The 15646-nt window shown below is 43.0% G+C and overlaps 1 pseudogene; it reads left to right on the forward strand.

Moving 5' to 3' along the window:
• Positions 1–13: 13 nt before the first annotated feature.
• On the forward strand, positions 14–15071 carry LOC130018783 (RNA-binding motif protein, X-linked 2-like; annotated as a pseudogene).
• The last annotated feature ends 575 nt before the right edge of the window (positions 15072–15646 follow it).

Below are 15646 nucleotides of genomic sequence, written 5' to 3' on the forward strand. Positions count from 1 at the left end.
GAACCGGTGGAAGATGAAGTAAGCTCCGGCTGTACTCCGTGGAGTGTGGGAGTTCGGGGCTGGAGGATTGGGATGCGGGGCGGGAGGAGCTGAGGGAAGGGGCTGGGGGAGAAGCGTCCGAGGAGGCGGGGGTTGCGAAGTCCGGACAGCGCCGAGACTCTTCCAGGGGAGCCCTAGTTGGGCGCTCTCCGTCGCCTGGCCGTTTCTTTACTCTGCGGCAACTTCCGCAGCCCGTTGACGAAAGTGAAGTTAATCAACGAGGTCAAGGAGCGAGGGGTCCAGCTGGGGTGGCGGAGAAGGTGTCCTGGCACTCCGAGTACAAGGACAGCAGCGCCTGGATCTTCTTGGGTGAGTTCTGCCATGGTGCGCCTCGGGTTCCCCCCAGCCTGGCTTTCGAGGGAGGGTTTCAGCCTTCCGCCTCTCTTCTCCCTGGCTCTCGCGCCGCCCCCCCCACCCCCTCCTCGTTTAGGTGACACCCAGCGATGGTCAGGCGTCACTCCGGGCTCTGCATTCAGCAGTTCCTTCTGGCGGTGCCCACAGAACCAATGGGATGGTCCAGGGATGGTGCCAGGGATCGAACCTAGGTCAGCCTCATGCAAGACGATTGCCCTACCCGCTACACGAGCGCTCCAGTCCTGCCGGCATGTATTTCTGCTTCTTATCTTGGGGGCCACACCGGGCAGTTCTCCTGGGTTTCTCCTGGCTCAATGCACGGTGTCTGGGGAATATATGGTATGCCAGAGATGGGACCCATGATTTTGGCCACGGTCACGGCAAGCGCCATACCCACGGTACTATTTCTCCGGCACCCTTATTTCTGTTCTTTTTCCAGGTTTTCATTTTTTCCCTCCTTTTCACACCCCCCATTCCCTCTTTGTCTTCCCACTCCCCCTTTCCTTTCTCATCCCCCTCTCCTCTTTTCTCCCCTCCCCTTCATGTCCACTTCCCATTCCCCTGTCCTCCTCTCCGCCTCTCCTTGCTCTCCTCTCCCCCTCCCCGTGCTCTCCGCGTCTTCTTTCCACTCCCCCTGCTCTCCCCATCCCCTTTCCTCCTCTTTTTTTAACTTTGTACAGTTTTCTTTATTTTTATTTTTTTTAACTTTTCGGTCACACTCGGCCTTGCACATGTCTCACTCCTGGCTTCTGCACTCAGGAAGTACTCCTGGGGCCATATAAGAATCTGGGAATCAAACCGGGTTGGCCACGTACAAGGCGTTTGCCCTACCTGTGCTATCGCTCAAGTCCCTGTCCTCCTCTTACCCTTCTCATCCTCTAATAATCCTCTCCCTTGTTCCTATTTCCCTTCCCCTTCTCCCCATCATCCTCTTTCCCTCTCCTCTTCCCCTTCTCTCCCCTCCTCCTCTTCCCCTTCCCTTCCCCGATTTTCTCTCTCCCACTTGCCTTTCCCATGCCTCTCTTCCCCCCACTTCTTCCCTCTCCCCTTATTCCTCCACCTTCCCCTTTTTTGCCTTCCTCCACCCCTCCCACCTCTCCCCCTTTTCTCTTCCCCATGCCCTCCCTCTTTTCTTTTTCCTTACTTTCCTCTTCCCTTTCCCCTTCCCCCCTTTGCCCTTCTCTGTTCCACCTCTTCCCCCTCTTTCCTTTCTCCTCCCCTACCCCTTACTCCTCTCTTCTCCTTCCCCCTGTTCCTCTTCAGTTTCCCCCTCCTCTCCTTGCTTTGTCTGGGACACATTCCTGGCTGCTTTGAACAATGTCATGAGTCGTACTAATAAACGCGTTTATAGAGGTTGGACATGTTTGCATGAGGATTTGCTTTGGTAAATTGCCTAAAAGTTTTCTTTATAATCCTTAGTCTGTGTGAGGTAGGGTTAGTATTTGCATATTCAAATTGATTTTGGGGGGCAAGGAGATAGTGGGTTAGGAGCGTAGATTATTAAACTAGGTCTGATGTCCCGCAGCACTAAAAACCCTGCTCACTGCTTCAACAGGTGTAGCCTTGGTGGCCCCAGAGCACTGCCAGGTGGCACTGGAGGTTCCCCAATCTGCAGTGTCAGTGCAGCACCACATCCTTGGGCCCTTCCAGTGAGTTGTTTGACCCAATATCCATGGAATGGTCCCTGGGTTCTGTTTGTAAGGCCCCTTGCAGACATTTGATTTTGAAGGTAGCTATGGTAGATAATGAGCAGATGACTTGAACAATTTTTTTTTGTATTTTGGGCACAGTGCTGCTCAGGCTTACTGCTGGTTCTATGCTCAGGGCTTCTTTCTAGTGGGGCTTGGGGAACCATCTGTGGTGCAGGAAATTGAACCTGAGCAAGCTGCATACAATACAAATGCACTAATTGATCTAGTATGCTCAGGTCAACTTTATTTATTTGTATATAAACACACACATATATATGTATGTGTACACACATATGTATACACACATATGTATGCAGATACGATCATATCTATACACACAAATTTTGGTTTGGGGGCCACACCCGCTGTGCTCAGGAGTTACTCCTGGTTCTACATTCAGAGATCACTCTGGGCTTGGGGGAGTCATATTGGTTACTGAGGATCAATGTTGGGGTAAGGCTAGCATCTGCTATATTCTCTTTTACATGCTGATAATGTATTTTAAGAAATATTTGTCATGTTGGAAACTAACTCCTTTGTCTACAAAGTTTTGCTTGTGAAGGCCAGCAAGAATATTCGGGTACGGCCTTGAAACTTGCTGACCTTAGTTGCATACCATTTTACCACTTGCCATTTATGGTCCCCTGAGTACCTCTAGGAGTGATCCTTTCGCATAGCTGGATTTCGCAACATAATTGAAACAAAACATTTTAAAACCTAAAAAAAGAAATTGGGGGTTTGAGGAAAGATTATTTTGCTCCATTACTGGTTTTCTTTGTTGTTGTTGTTTTTGTATTTTTATTTTATTGAATCATCATGAGATAGTTACAAGCTTTCATGTTTGGGTTACAATCACACAATGATCAAACACCCATCCCTTCACCACTGCACATTACCAACCACCAATATCCCTGGTATACCCCACCTTTCCTACCCTCCCCCTGCCTCCATGACAGACAATATTCCCCATGGTCACGGTCACGGTCCTCCCGTTGTTCACTGATTTGCTCGAGTGGGCCCAGTAACTTCTCCATGTGAGACTTGTTGTTACTGTGTTTGGCATATCGAATACATCACGGGTAGCTTGCCAGGCTCTGCTGTGCAGGCGAGATTCTCTCGGTAGCTTGCCGGGCTCTACGAGAGGGGCGGAGGAATTGAACTCGGGTCGGCCATGTTGGCTGCGTGCAAGGCAAACACCCTACCACTGTGCTGTTGCTCCACATTACTGGTTTTCTTGACCTTTCCATGTTCAAACTTAAAACTTTTTCTATACTTCTGGTGTACTGCATTCTATCAGATGGTGAGTTCAGATCCTCTTTTTTGGTAACCTCAAGGCTAGGCCTAGATCTGTTGCATAGTGCATGCTAGGTCAATGTTTGAACTGAAGTGTGATTTTTCTCTTGTAGGAAGACTTCTTTGTGAACTGACTAAAGGGGATGTTATCTGTGTCTTCTACCAGTAAGTCCGCTTTCATTTTCTGCTTCATGGATTATAGGTATCATTTTCTTCCACGATGATAAAATTTGTTTCCTTACATATTGTAGACTGACTGGCATTTCTCCAGAGGGAGAGCTCAATTCAAGTTTTTGCTTTAGTTATACCCAGGACATAGATCTAGAGCTCTCCCAGTGTGGAAAACCCAGCAACTCGTCTTGAGGCTTCTGCTCTGCTTCTTTTCCTTTTCTACTTCTTTTTTTGCAGTGTGGGGAATCCTTCCTGACTCTGCTTAGGAATCACTCTTCTATTTTCTCTATGGCTGTTTCCTTGATCTTTCATTGAGACTTTTTAAACCTGGTCCTGCGGTAGAGCCGATTAAAAGACTCCTAGAAAGCTACAGTTCCCCTACAAAGTTACTTTTTGAACCCCTACAAACTAAGGATAACAGCCCTTCTCTGCCCGCACCTGTGTGACACTTTTCACTTAGGGCAAAGTTTGCAGGATTTAGGAGGAAAAGCAAAATATTTAGGTAGCAGTTTGCTTTCTTTGTTTCCAGATAGGTGTCAGGTTACTGAGCCGACCAGATCTCCTCTGGCTGGACAGCTTAGGGGACAGTAGGTTCTGGTCAGGGGATGCGTACCATAGAGGTTAGAGGCCCATGGGAAAGAAACTTGGCAGTGTTTGTGAGAAGTGAACCATGGGTATAGGTTTTGGGCACCCCACTCAGGCTGAGGGCTCTGGCAGGAGTAGAGGTGTCTTCCTCCTAGCTTTTGGGTGTTGGGGAAATTCACAGTAGGTACAGCCCAGGATTATGTCGTTTCTTCATGGTATCTGTTCCTGGTCTAGTCTCTCATCTAGGGCTTCATCCTTGCATATCACCTGCCTGCAGACTGGTCCATGGATCCATTGATCTAGATGTTTCTATCTTGTTTCTTTTGAGTGTTGGTCAGCTAGTATGTGTATTCTAGTTCTTGCTCCACCGTGCTCTTAATGAAGACCTTTTGCCATTGTTAATAATGCCGTTGAAAAATATTTTTGATTTAGATCATTTGTCTAGGGTTTGGTTCGAACAGAGTGGTTGACTATGTGGAGTTACTGTGAGGGACTTTGGAGGGTTATGGAACTGTCTTTGAAATTTCGGAAAAGTGTTTTATCTGGAGACTGAAAGCTAAGGACAACAAACAAACATTGGCAAATTCACTACAGAGTTTTGTTTTTTATTATCAGAGAATTACATTAGTAATTACAACTTGTGAAAAAAATGGTATTGAAAAGAATATAGGAAGGAGGACCAGAGAGTACAGTGGTTAGGGAAGCAGGAAAACACAATGGTAGAATTGTCTTTTAATTGTTGGCAATGTTTCCAGTAGTTTGCTGTTGTAAATTAAACCATAATATACATTTTAGTATGCAGCTCTTCTTTGTGCAATTATTGGATTAATGTTGCCAGTTTTCTCTTTACTGATTTAAATTTTTTTTTAGTTTTGAGGCTGCACCAGTCTCTGTTTAAGTATCCTTTCTGAAGAGCTCAAGGGACCATATGAGGTGATCAAAGATGGATTGGTTTTGTGCAAGGTAAGCAGCCTGGCTGCTGTCCTCTCTCTCCAGTCCCTCTTTGCTAACTTTTAAATATTACTTTAAGATGTATTTATATTATTGTCAGATTGCTCACCATAAAGGTCTTCCAGATTTTGCCTCAATAGAATGTCCCTTTTTTCTTTATTCTAATCAGCAGAGATTTGTTATTTAAAAATATATTTGCCATTGACTTTCTTAAATTTATTTTATTAAAGACTTATGTTTTCCAAAGTCATTTGCAGTTGAGTTTTAGACATGTATTTCAAAACTTATCCTACTACTGGTGTTCTCTTATTCCCTCCCCAGCACAACCCCCAAACCCCCACACCATTGCCCCGCCTGTCAACTTGGCAAGAACATTACAAAGTTTCAGTGGTTACAGCTTAGATATAATGGGCTATTTTGGGGTCACACCCAGCAATGCTCAGGGGTTACTCCTGGCTTTGCACTCAGGTATTAGTCCTGGTGGTGCCCTGGGGACCATCTGGGATGTTGGGGATTGAACCCGGGTGGGCCGCGTGCAAGGCAAACGCCCCACCCGCTGCGGTATTGCTCAGGCCCCTAGATCCCATTTTTTTTTAAGATTTTCTATGTACTTGCTTACTCTTTTACTTTGCTTTTAAGTTCACCATCAGTGACATTAAACATCTTTTTCATAGATCAACAGGTCTATGAAATTCCCTTTAGTATGTTATGTACTTTGCCTATTTTTTTCTAGTGGTGTGTTCCTAATTTTCATAGTGATTTTACAAGGCTCCTTGATAGACTATGCATATTAGTTTTGTTATATCATTTTATCATGACACTGTCACTGTCGCTGTCACGGTCACTGTCCTCCCCTTGTCATCGATTTGCTTGAGTCAGCCCAGGAACGTCTCCATTGGGACATTTGTTACTGTGTTTGGCATATCGAATATGTCCCTGGTAACTTGCCAGGCTTTGCCGGTTTTATCATGTATTTATTGATGTTTAAAATGTGATATATTAGGCTGGACAGAATACATAGATTAAGGTCCTTCCCTTGCATACTATTTTTAACTACAATAGTGGCTCAAATTTGGGCACTGGAGCGATAGCACAGTGGTAGGGCGTTTACCTTGCACGCAGCCAACATGGCTGACCCGAGTTCGATTCATCAGCACCTCTTGGAGAGCCCGGCAAGCTACCGAGAGTATCTCGCCCGCACGGCAGAGCCTGGCAAGCTCCCTGTGACGTATTCGATATGCCAAACACAGTAACAACAAAGTCTCCGATGGAGACGTTACTGGGCCCGCTCGAGCAATATGATTTCTTGAACACAGCTAGCAGTTGTCACTGAACTTCTCTGGGTTTCCTTCTCCAATTTGATGTGTGCTAGAACTGTGCCATCATTCTTTTTTGATGAGGAGTTTTCAATTTGAGACCTAGAAAGGCCTTTTTAACCGGTTCCTCTACTGTTTCTTTGATTTTTATCTTGAAATACCTCTTATATTCCATGTTCATGTATTTTATGCTTTTATTTCAAAACTAATACAGAAAAATTATAAAATGTAAGGAATGCCACTGTATCCCCTTAGCCAAGTCCCTGAATATTACTATTGTAACTAATTGTTATTACTATTTATACCTGTTTGACGGTTTCTGATTTTACTAAATTATCAGAGAGTCCTTTGCAAGACATGATTTGTGTGTTTGGACCATCCCTGGCGATGCTCAGGAATTACTCCTGGCTGTGCACTCAGGAATTACTCGTGGTGGTGCTTGGGGTAGCATATGGGATGCTGGGGATTGAACCTCAGTCACAAGGCAAGTGCCTTTGTACTGCTATCCAGCCCAGTACCAAAATCCTTCTGTTTGTTTTTCAAAAAAAATATGCCATCAGGAAATTAACTCTGATACAGAGCTATTATCAAACCTTTCTGTTTTATTCATTTTCACCCCGTCTCAAAAAGCCCTCTTTTTGTTTCTGGGCCATATCCAGTGGTGCTTAGGGGCTACTCCCAGTACATTACTTGGGGTCGTTCTCACTGGTGCTCAGGGGACCATGTGGTGCTGGTGATCAAACCTGGATCTCCAGCATGCAATGCAGTTGTACCAGCCCTTTGAGTCATCTCCCCAGCTTGCTGATAATCTATTATTGTAGGAGAAATTGCTTTCTGGTCCTTGATCTGTCATGTAAATTATAAAAATCTCTTAGTCTTTTTAATTTTGCAGAAAGTTTTAGGGTTAATATGCTTGTCTTGAATGTGGCTGACCCTTTTTTAATCCCCAGCACCACAGATGTTCCCCTGAGTGCCTAGATTGAGCCCTGAACATAGAAAAAGCCTAGGAGTAACCCTCCAAGCACCAGTAGGTATTTATTACAGGATACAACACATTTTAGGGAGTTCATTTTTTAAAAGTTTGTGTTGAGTATTGATAACAGGGTCTCACATGTACTGTAATGCTGAGCCACCTTCCTGGCCCCTATAAATTTTAGTGCATAGAATTTTGTAATCATCACCTGAATTAGATTGAATATCAGTTCCATTACCCTCAAACTTCCTTCATGTTGTACCTTTTGTAGTCTTTCCTTTGATTTTATTTCTCTATTTTTCTTTGAGTCTGGGCACTCCCAGCTGTGCTCAGGGTTTACTCCTGGCTCTGTACTCCATGATTACTCCTGGTAGGCTCCGGGGACCATATGTGGTTTTTGTTTTCTGGTTTTGCTTTTATTTTATTGGCCATTGCCAGTGGTGCTCTGGAGTTGATATTCTTGGCTCAGTAGTCTGAAGTCATTTCCGGTAGACTCGGAACGAACTCCACCTCCCTCCCACACCGTCGTTTGATTATTTTTCATGGGAAATTGTATCATTCATTCATGTTTCTGGATTTGGAATCAGTTATAAGTGTTTCTACTCACCCACTGGTCTGATTTTTTTTTTCATTTATATGGCTTTAGTGCCATAAATTTAAATCCCTGATCGTTTTAGATTTATTTTTATGGATTTTTTAAAGATACAGATTCAATTTGTCTTTTCAAATGACTATTTTTTGTAGCACTGTTTGTTATTTTACCCTCACAAATTGAAACATTAACCATACCACATTTGTATACTAATTCATATATGCTTAACTTTCTTGTTTTTTTTCTTTCATTTTATTGGTTTGTCTCTTCATGAGCACATACCAACTAGTTAATCATATGAGCTCTTCCAAGTTTTTCTCGTTCTTTTTTCTTCCTTTTTGGGTCACACCCGGCAATGCACAGGGGTTACTCCTGGATTTGCACTCAGGAATTACACCTGGCGGTGCTCAAGGGACCATGTGGATTGCTGGGAATTGAACCCGGGTTGGCCACATGCAAGGGTAATGCCCTATCTGCTGTGATATCACTCCAGCTCCATTCCTAGTTATTCTTTTTTTTCTTTTCTTTTTTTTTTTATTTAGTGAATCACTATGGGAAAAGTTACAAAGCTTTCAGGTTTAAGTCTCAGTCATTCAATGATCAAACACATTCCCCTTGACCAGTACTTATTTTTCACCACCAAGAACACCAATATATGAGCCACAAGAATGTTGGAAATTGTTCACAAGAATTTAACACATTCATTATTCCAGCACCAATTCCACCACCATTACACCTTCTCACCCCCATTATTTCGGATTGTCCTACTGCAACTTAAGCCTGCCTTCAAACCAAGTCCTAGATAATACATTTTGTATTACTTGTTATGAATAATGCATTAAAATGATCCAAAAATGTTTTCTTATTGGTATATGTGTGAATATTTTTGTATCTCACCCTAGAGCCATTAAGCCGAACAAGGAATATTTTTATATTTATTTAAATCTCTGTTTCTTTGGGGAGATATAAAAAGTATTACTAAAAGTACAATTTATACTTTATTTTTCTTTTGGGGTCATACCTGATGGGGCTCATGGCTTATTCCTGGCTCTGTTAGAGGTGACCCCTTGTGTCAGATCTCAGGGCCCATATGTCATACCAAGGATTAGGCCAAGTCTGTCACATTTAAGGCAAGCGCTTTGACCCCTGTACTCTCTCTCCAGCCCTGATCAAGTCCATTTTCATTATTTACTTACTCTTTGTTTTGTTTTGGCCATAGTCTGCGTGCTCCGGGCTTATTGCTGGCTCTGCATTCAGGAATTAGACCTGGCAGTGCTTGGGGGACCTTATATAGGGAATAGAACCCAGGTGGGATATGTGTAAGGCATGTGCCCTATCCACTGTACTCTTTCTCCAAACCCTCAAGTTTATTTATTTCTTTATTTTTGTTTTTGGACCATACACGGCAGCAATGCTCAGGGTTTACTCCTGGCTCTGCCCTCAGAAATTTTTCCTGGCAGTGCTTAGAAGACCATTTGGGATACTGTGGATTGAATTCATGTCTGACACTTGCAAGGCAAGTACCTTCCCTACTGTACTATTGCTCTGACCCCTGAAGTTTTTTAATTTTATTTTTCTTGCTAATTATAAATGTGGCTCCTACTCCATTATATATTTCTAACCAATCACTGTTTGAATTCAAGAAAGTGGTTTATTTGTAATTATATCCTAGTTTTAAGAAAAATTTTAATTAGGCATTGTGATTTTTAAGTAAATCTTGGACTCTTAATTAAGAGTATTTTGGGTTTTCTATAGTACAATCACATCTAATCTTCAAACAGATATGGTTTCACCTTTTATTTCTGATTTATATGTTTTCTCCTAATTGCATTGGCAGATAACAGTACACTGCAACACTGTCCTCCCGTTGTTCATCGATTTGCTCCAGTGGGCACCAGTAACATCTCCATTGTGGGACATGTTGTGACTGTTTTTGCCATATCAAATACGCCACAAGGAACTTGCCAGGCTCTGCCATTCGGATGGGGTACTCTTGGTAGCTTCCCGGGCTCTCCAGGAGGGATGGAGGAATCGAACCTGGGTCGGCTGTACACGCAAGGCAGACGCCCTACTCTCTATGCTATCACTTCAGCAATTAAGTAAGTAAAAAGTTCTTGGTATCACTTGAGCTGTTTTAGTACTTTCTGTTAAAGATTCTAGATTTTGGCAGAAATCTGTGTCTGATTATGTTTATAATGTATTCATCAATTTTTATTTGTTCTTTTTGTTATTTGGCACTATCCAGTGATGCCTGGGAACTTTTCCCAGCTTAGTGCTGGAGGATTACTTCTCGTGGTACCTGGGGGAGCATTTGGTACCAGGAATTGAGCCTAGGTGTCCTACTTGCAAAGCATATACTGAACTCACCACTGAGTTTTCTGCTTCCTGTTTTCTTTTTCTGACTCTATTAAAAATACTAGTTTTTGTTTTCCTGCCTCACCTGGCAATACTCATGGCTTTGGGCTCAGGAATCATTCTTGGTGGTGCTCGGGAGAATGAATGAGATGCCGGGGATTGAACCTGGGTTGGCCGTGTGCAAGACAAGCACCTTACTAGCTATACTGTTGTCCCAGTGACACCGAGCTCTACTCAGAAATTACTCCTGGGTCTGTGCTCTGGGATGTGTCCTGGCAGTGATGGGTATGTTAATTTCCGTGGGAGGCATGCATTTTGAATCTTAAATACTATCACTATGTTTAAACCTTTTACCTTTCTTTTTAATTGAATCACTGTGAGATAGACCCTTACAAAGCTGTTCAAGATATTGTTTCAGTCAGTGTTCCAACACCCATCTCTCCACCAGTGTACATTTCCCAGCACCAGTGTCCCCAGTTTCCCCTCCCACCACGCTTCACCTCCCACTCTCTAGACTTCCTCTGTGGCAGGAACTTTTCTTCACTCACTTTTTAAATGGGACATTTCCTATTATATTAACTTTTTTATCTTTTTTGGGGGTGTTACACCAGTGGTGCTCAGGGATCACTCCTGGTGGGTTCAAGGAATGATATGGGGTGCTAGGGATTGAACCTGGTTGACTGCATACAAGGCAAGAGCTCTACTCACTGTCCTGCTTTAGTTCGCTTGGTATACCTTTTTGTTGTTAACCTTCATTCATCATCTGGTTCTAGCTTTGTCTTTTATAGTCAATATTTAAGTTTTGTTTTTCATCCATTCTGAACATTTTACTTCAAATAGTGTGTTTTTTTGGTAAATAGACATGGTGAGATCGTTAACATAAATCTGGTACGGAATAAGAAGACTGGGAAATCCAAGGGATTCTGTTTACTTTGCTATGAAGACCACCGGAGGACAATTCTGGCTGTTGACAATTTTAATGGCTTCAAGGTGAGTAAAAGTATGAAGCAGAATTTGGCTGAATGTTTCTGATGTAATGGTTTGGTTTGATTTTTCCCCTGATTCACACAGGCCTAGGGGCCACTAGGATGAGACAATAAAAGTTTCAGGGATGTGGGGAAATTGTTCTAGGAAGCAATAACATGGGCCTCTGCTCCAGTCAGCACTTTTTTCTTCCTCAGTATTAGCTATACCACCACCCACCCAGGGAGGCCTTTGTTTCTTACCTTTCCCACCTCACCACTGTATTTCTCCAGCCCAGGAGAGTTACTCTTAGAGAATTTGTCACTGATTGCACCAGTAATAAGTAGTTACGAGGACAGCATGGAATGGGGTTATAGGTTTTCATTTTATGGATCCTATATTCAAAGTCAGTCAAAGAAGGGATGGTTTTCAAAACATTTTTTCCCTCTTTGGTCATACGTAGCGATGCTCAGGGTTACTCCTGACTCTGCACTCAGGAATTACTCCTGGCCTTGCTGAGGAAACCATATGGGATGCTGGGGATCGAACCTGTATCGGCCACATGCAAGGCAAATGCCTTACCCTCTGTGCTTTAACTCTGGCCCCTCAAAACTGTCTTTATTTATTTATTTATTTTGGGTTTTTCTTATGACATCTGGGGATGCACAGGGACTCCAGGCTCTACATTCAGGAATTAATTCTGGCCTTACTGGGGGGAGCATATGGGATGCTGGAAATCGAACCCAGGTCGGCCACGTGCAAGGCAAACGCCCTATCCTCTGTGCTATCTCTCCAGCCACTCAAAAATGTTTTTAAGTTGGAAATTGGATAGATGATAAGAGGTAGATTAGACTTAAAGGTAAAACTAAAATCAGACCTTGTATTGGAACAATAAAAGCTAGACTTTGGGAATGTTGGGTGCCTAATGACTATAGAATTAAGTATCTATTAGAGAGTGAAGTGATCCTACAGTTGGTAGGGCTCATACCCTACTTGTGCCTTACCAGGGTTATGATCTGGACACCCTATATCATCTGAGCACATTCAGTATTGTTTCAATAACCCCCACCATCAAAAAAGAATTTTTAAGTCTATGCTTAAAAAAATGAAATGATGTTGATTAATGTGAGTGATGACTATTTTGTTGTTTGCCCAGAGTTTGTATTTAACAGCAAAAGTATCAGTGTGGGCTAGTCACAAAAATTCCTGGAGTTTTTTTTTTTTATATCATGACATCAATACAGCACAAAAATATTTGTATGGCACACAGGGGTAAACTGACAGAAGATGCTAGTGCACTTGCCTCAGGGGCTCAGTAGCCCTAAGGCCTGCAGAGAAAATTGCTAGCTGGGAAAGAGTACTCAAACACAACAGTTGGGCAAACAGTGTTGGAGATTTCCCCAGAGATAGAGTTAGCAGGAAGTTTTTGTGGGTCACTTCGTTTGGTAGGAGGGCTGTCTTTGCTGATGCATCGACTTTCTGTCTTAGTTCAAAGGACGAACTCCTCCAGTGGATCATGTGTCTAACTATAGGGCTCCTATGGACTCAGATGAATTGGATACTGTGTCCAGACTGCTTCAGAAGACGGGCTGTGGTGATTACACACCTACAAACAGTTCATCTAAGGACTCTGAAGATGACAAACCAACAAAAAAACACATAAAAGGTAAAATTTTATGACCAAAAATGATTCCAGGTGGTCTTAATTTTTTTGATGAATAAAGCTGTTTATTGAACGATAAAAAGGTAAGTTTATTTTCAAATAGGAAATAAATGTTCATATAACCAAAACTGTTAAGAAATAGTGACATAACCAAAACACAGAGACAGTCTACAGAATGGGAAAGGATATTCGCCAAATACACATCTGATAAGGGGTTAATGTCAGAGATATACAAAGTACTGGTTGAACTCCACAAAAAGAAAACATTCAACCCCATCAAAAAATGGGGAGATGAAATGAATAGAAACTTTCACAAAGAAGAAATCCGAATGGCTAAAAGGCACATGGGAAAATGCTCCACATCATTAATCATCAGGGAGATGCAGATCAAAACCACAATGAGATATCACTTCACACCACAGAGACTGGCCCATATCCACAAGAACAAAAGCAACCAGTGCTGGCGCGGATGTGGTGAGAAAGGGACACTCCTTCACTGTTGGGGGAATGCCGACTGGTTCAGCCCTTTTGGAAAACAGTATGGACGATTCTCAAAAACTTAGAAATTGAGCTCCCATTTGACCCAGCAATACCACTCCTGGGAATATATCCCAGAGAGGCAAAAAAGTATAGTCGAAGTGACATCTGCAATTGTCTGTTTATTGCAACACTCTTTACAATAGGCAGAATCTGGAAAAAACCTGAGTGCCCGAGAACAGATGACTGGTTAAAGAAACATTGGTACATTTACACAATGGAGTACTATGTAGCTGTTAGAAAGGACGGAAGTCACGAAATTTGCATACAAGTGGTACTACATGGAAAGTATCATGTTAAGCAAAATGACTCAGAAAGAAAGGGATAGACATAGAAAGATTACATTCATCTGGGGAACATAAAGTAACAAAATAGGAGACTAACACCCAAGAATGGCCGAGATTAGTACCAGGAATTTTACTCCATGGCTTGGAGGCCAACCACACATACTAGGGGAAAAGGGAGCTCAGATAAAGAAGGGAACACCAAATAAAGGTTTCGGGATGATCCTTCCAGGGTGGGAGAAGCATGCAGAAGGTAGACTATAGACTAAACATGATTGTCACCCATTGACTCATTTGCAAACCACAACACCCAATAAGAGAGAGAACAAAAGGGAATACCCTGCCACAGAGGCAGGGTGGGAGGGCGGTATGGGGGGTGGGAGGGATACTGGGATCCGTGGGTATTTGAGCATTGTATAATTGAAACCCAAGCACAAAAATGTGTAAGTCTGCAACTGTATCTCATGATGTCTCACTATTAAAAATTTTTTTATTAAAAAAATAGTGACTTAGTAAACTTAAGTTTATTTCAAGATACAAGTATAGAATCACAATGTTTTTCTTTTTGGTTCATACCCGGCAATACACAGGGGTTACTCCTGGCTCTGCTCTCAAGAATTACACCTGTTGGCGCTCATGTGACCATATGGGATGCTGGGAATCGAACCCAGTTCGGCAGTGTGCAAGGCAAACGCCCTACCTGCTGCGTTATTGCTCCACCCCTATACTGTTTTAATTTATCCGACTTCTCTAGAGAAACGTAAATTTAAGGAATATACTGATGGGCTTACGAACTTTCTAGAAAATCTTCTAAGACTTTTACAAAGCTCATCATTTTTAAATTGGAGGATGACGATTGGGATACTTTGACTCTTCATCTTATAAACCTTGCTGGTTTTGCTGTCTTTCCATGAATATTAATATACTATTAAAATTTAAATTATTAAACTGGATGATAATAGTACAGTGAGTGGGTTGGGTGTTTGATTTATACACAGCCAACCCAGTTTTGCACTCTTGCATACTATGTGGTCCTCCAAGCCCCACCACCCCAACTTCAAATTATTTTTGGGGGGTGGGAGTCACACCTGATGGTGCTTTGGCTTACAACTGGTTCTGCATTTGATCTAGTGTATTTAGAAAATAGGAAACTTTGGGGAGAGTTGTATGTTTTTTCATTTCCTATTTGTTCCTCCCGTCCATTTTTTTTCTCTCCAGACAAAAAGGAAAAAAAGAAAATGAAAAGCGGGAGGTACAGCCAGATCCACCAGTCTCCTCTTCATCACCCAGAAGCAAGATGCTAAAGGAAAACAATTCCCTTGACTGTAAAAAGTTCAACAGCAAGAACTCTGAAAAGGTTCAGAAGTAAGAGTCCAGGGAGGGGCTGAAGCAATACCACAGCTCCTCTGAGGTCAGGACAGCCTACCACTCCGGAGCAGAGGCCCAAGACAGGGAGCCAAAGAAGAAGCCAGACAGGAACACAGGTCCTTATGTAGGAGAGTGGAAACGGAAGAAAAGAATAGGCCTAGGGACAGAGATCAAAGGTCAGATACCCACTTTGGCTGGCAGGCACAAGGAGCGTTCTGAATGGCATGGTCGCAGGAGTAGGAGTAGGTGTAGGCTACGAGTAGGAGCGGTGATAAATCCCACAGGTATCAAAGATCCTGGCACTCCCAGGATTGGGGATCCCCTACTTCCAGAGACTACAGGCGTCACTGAGACTGCAGCCGATTGAGTTGCTCGGTAGAATTTGAGATGAAATGGTTTCTTATTGTGTGTGTGTGTGTGTGTGTGTGTGTGTGTGCGCGCGCGCGCGCGCGCGTGCGCGTGCGTGTATGTATGTAGAGTCCCATCATGAGGTACTCATGACTTCTAGCTC

Source organism: Sorex fumeus, unplaced genomic scaffold (genome assembly GCF_029834395.1).
Source record: "Sorex fumeus unplaced genomic scaffold, SorFum_2.1 ptg000268l, whole genome shotgun sequence".
In the NCBI taxonomy this organism is placed as follows: Eukaryota; Metazoa; Chordata; class Mammalia; order Eulipotyphla; family Soricidae; genus Sorex; species Sorex fumeus.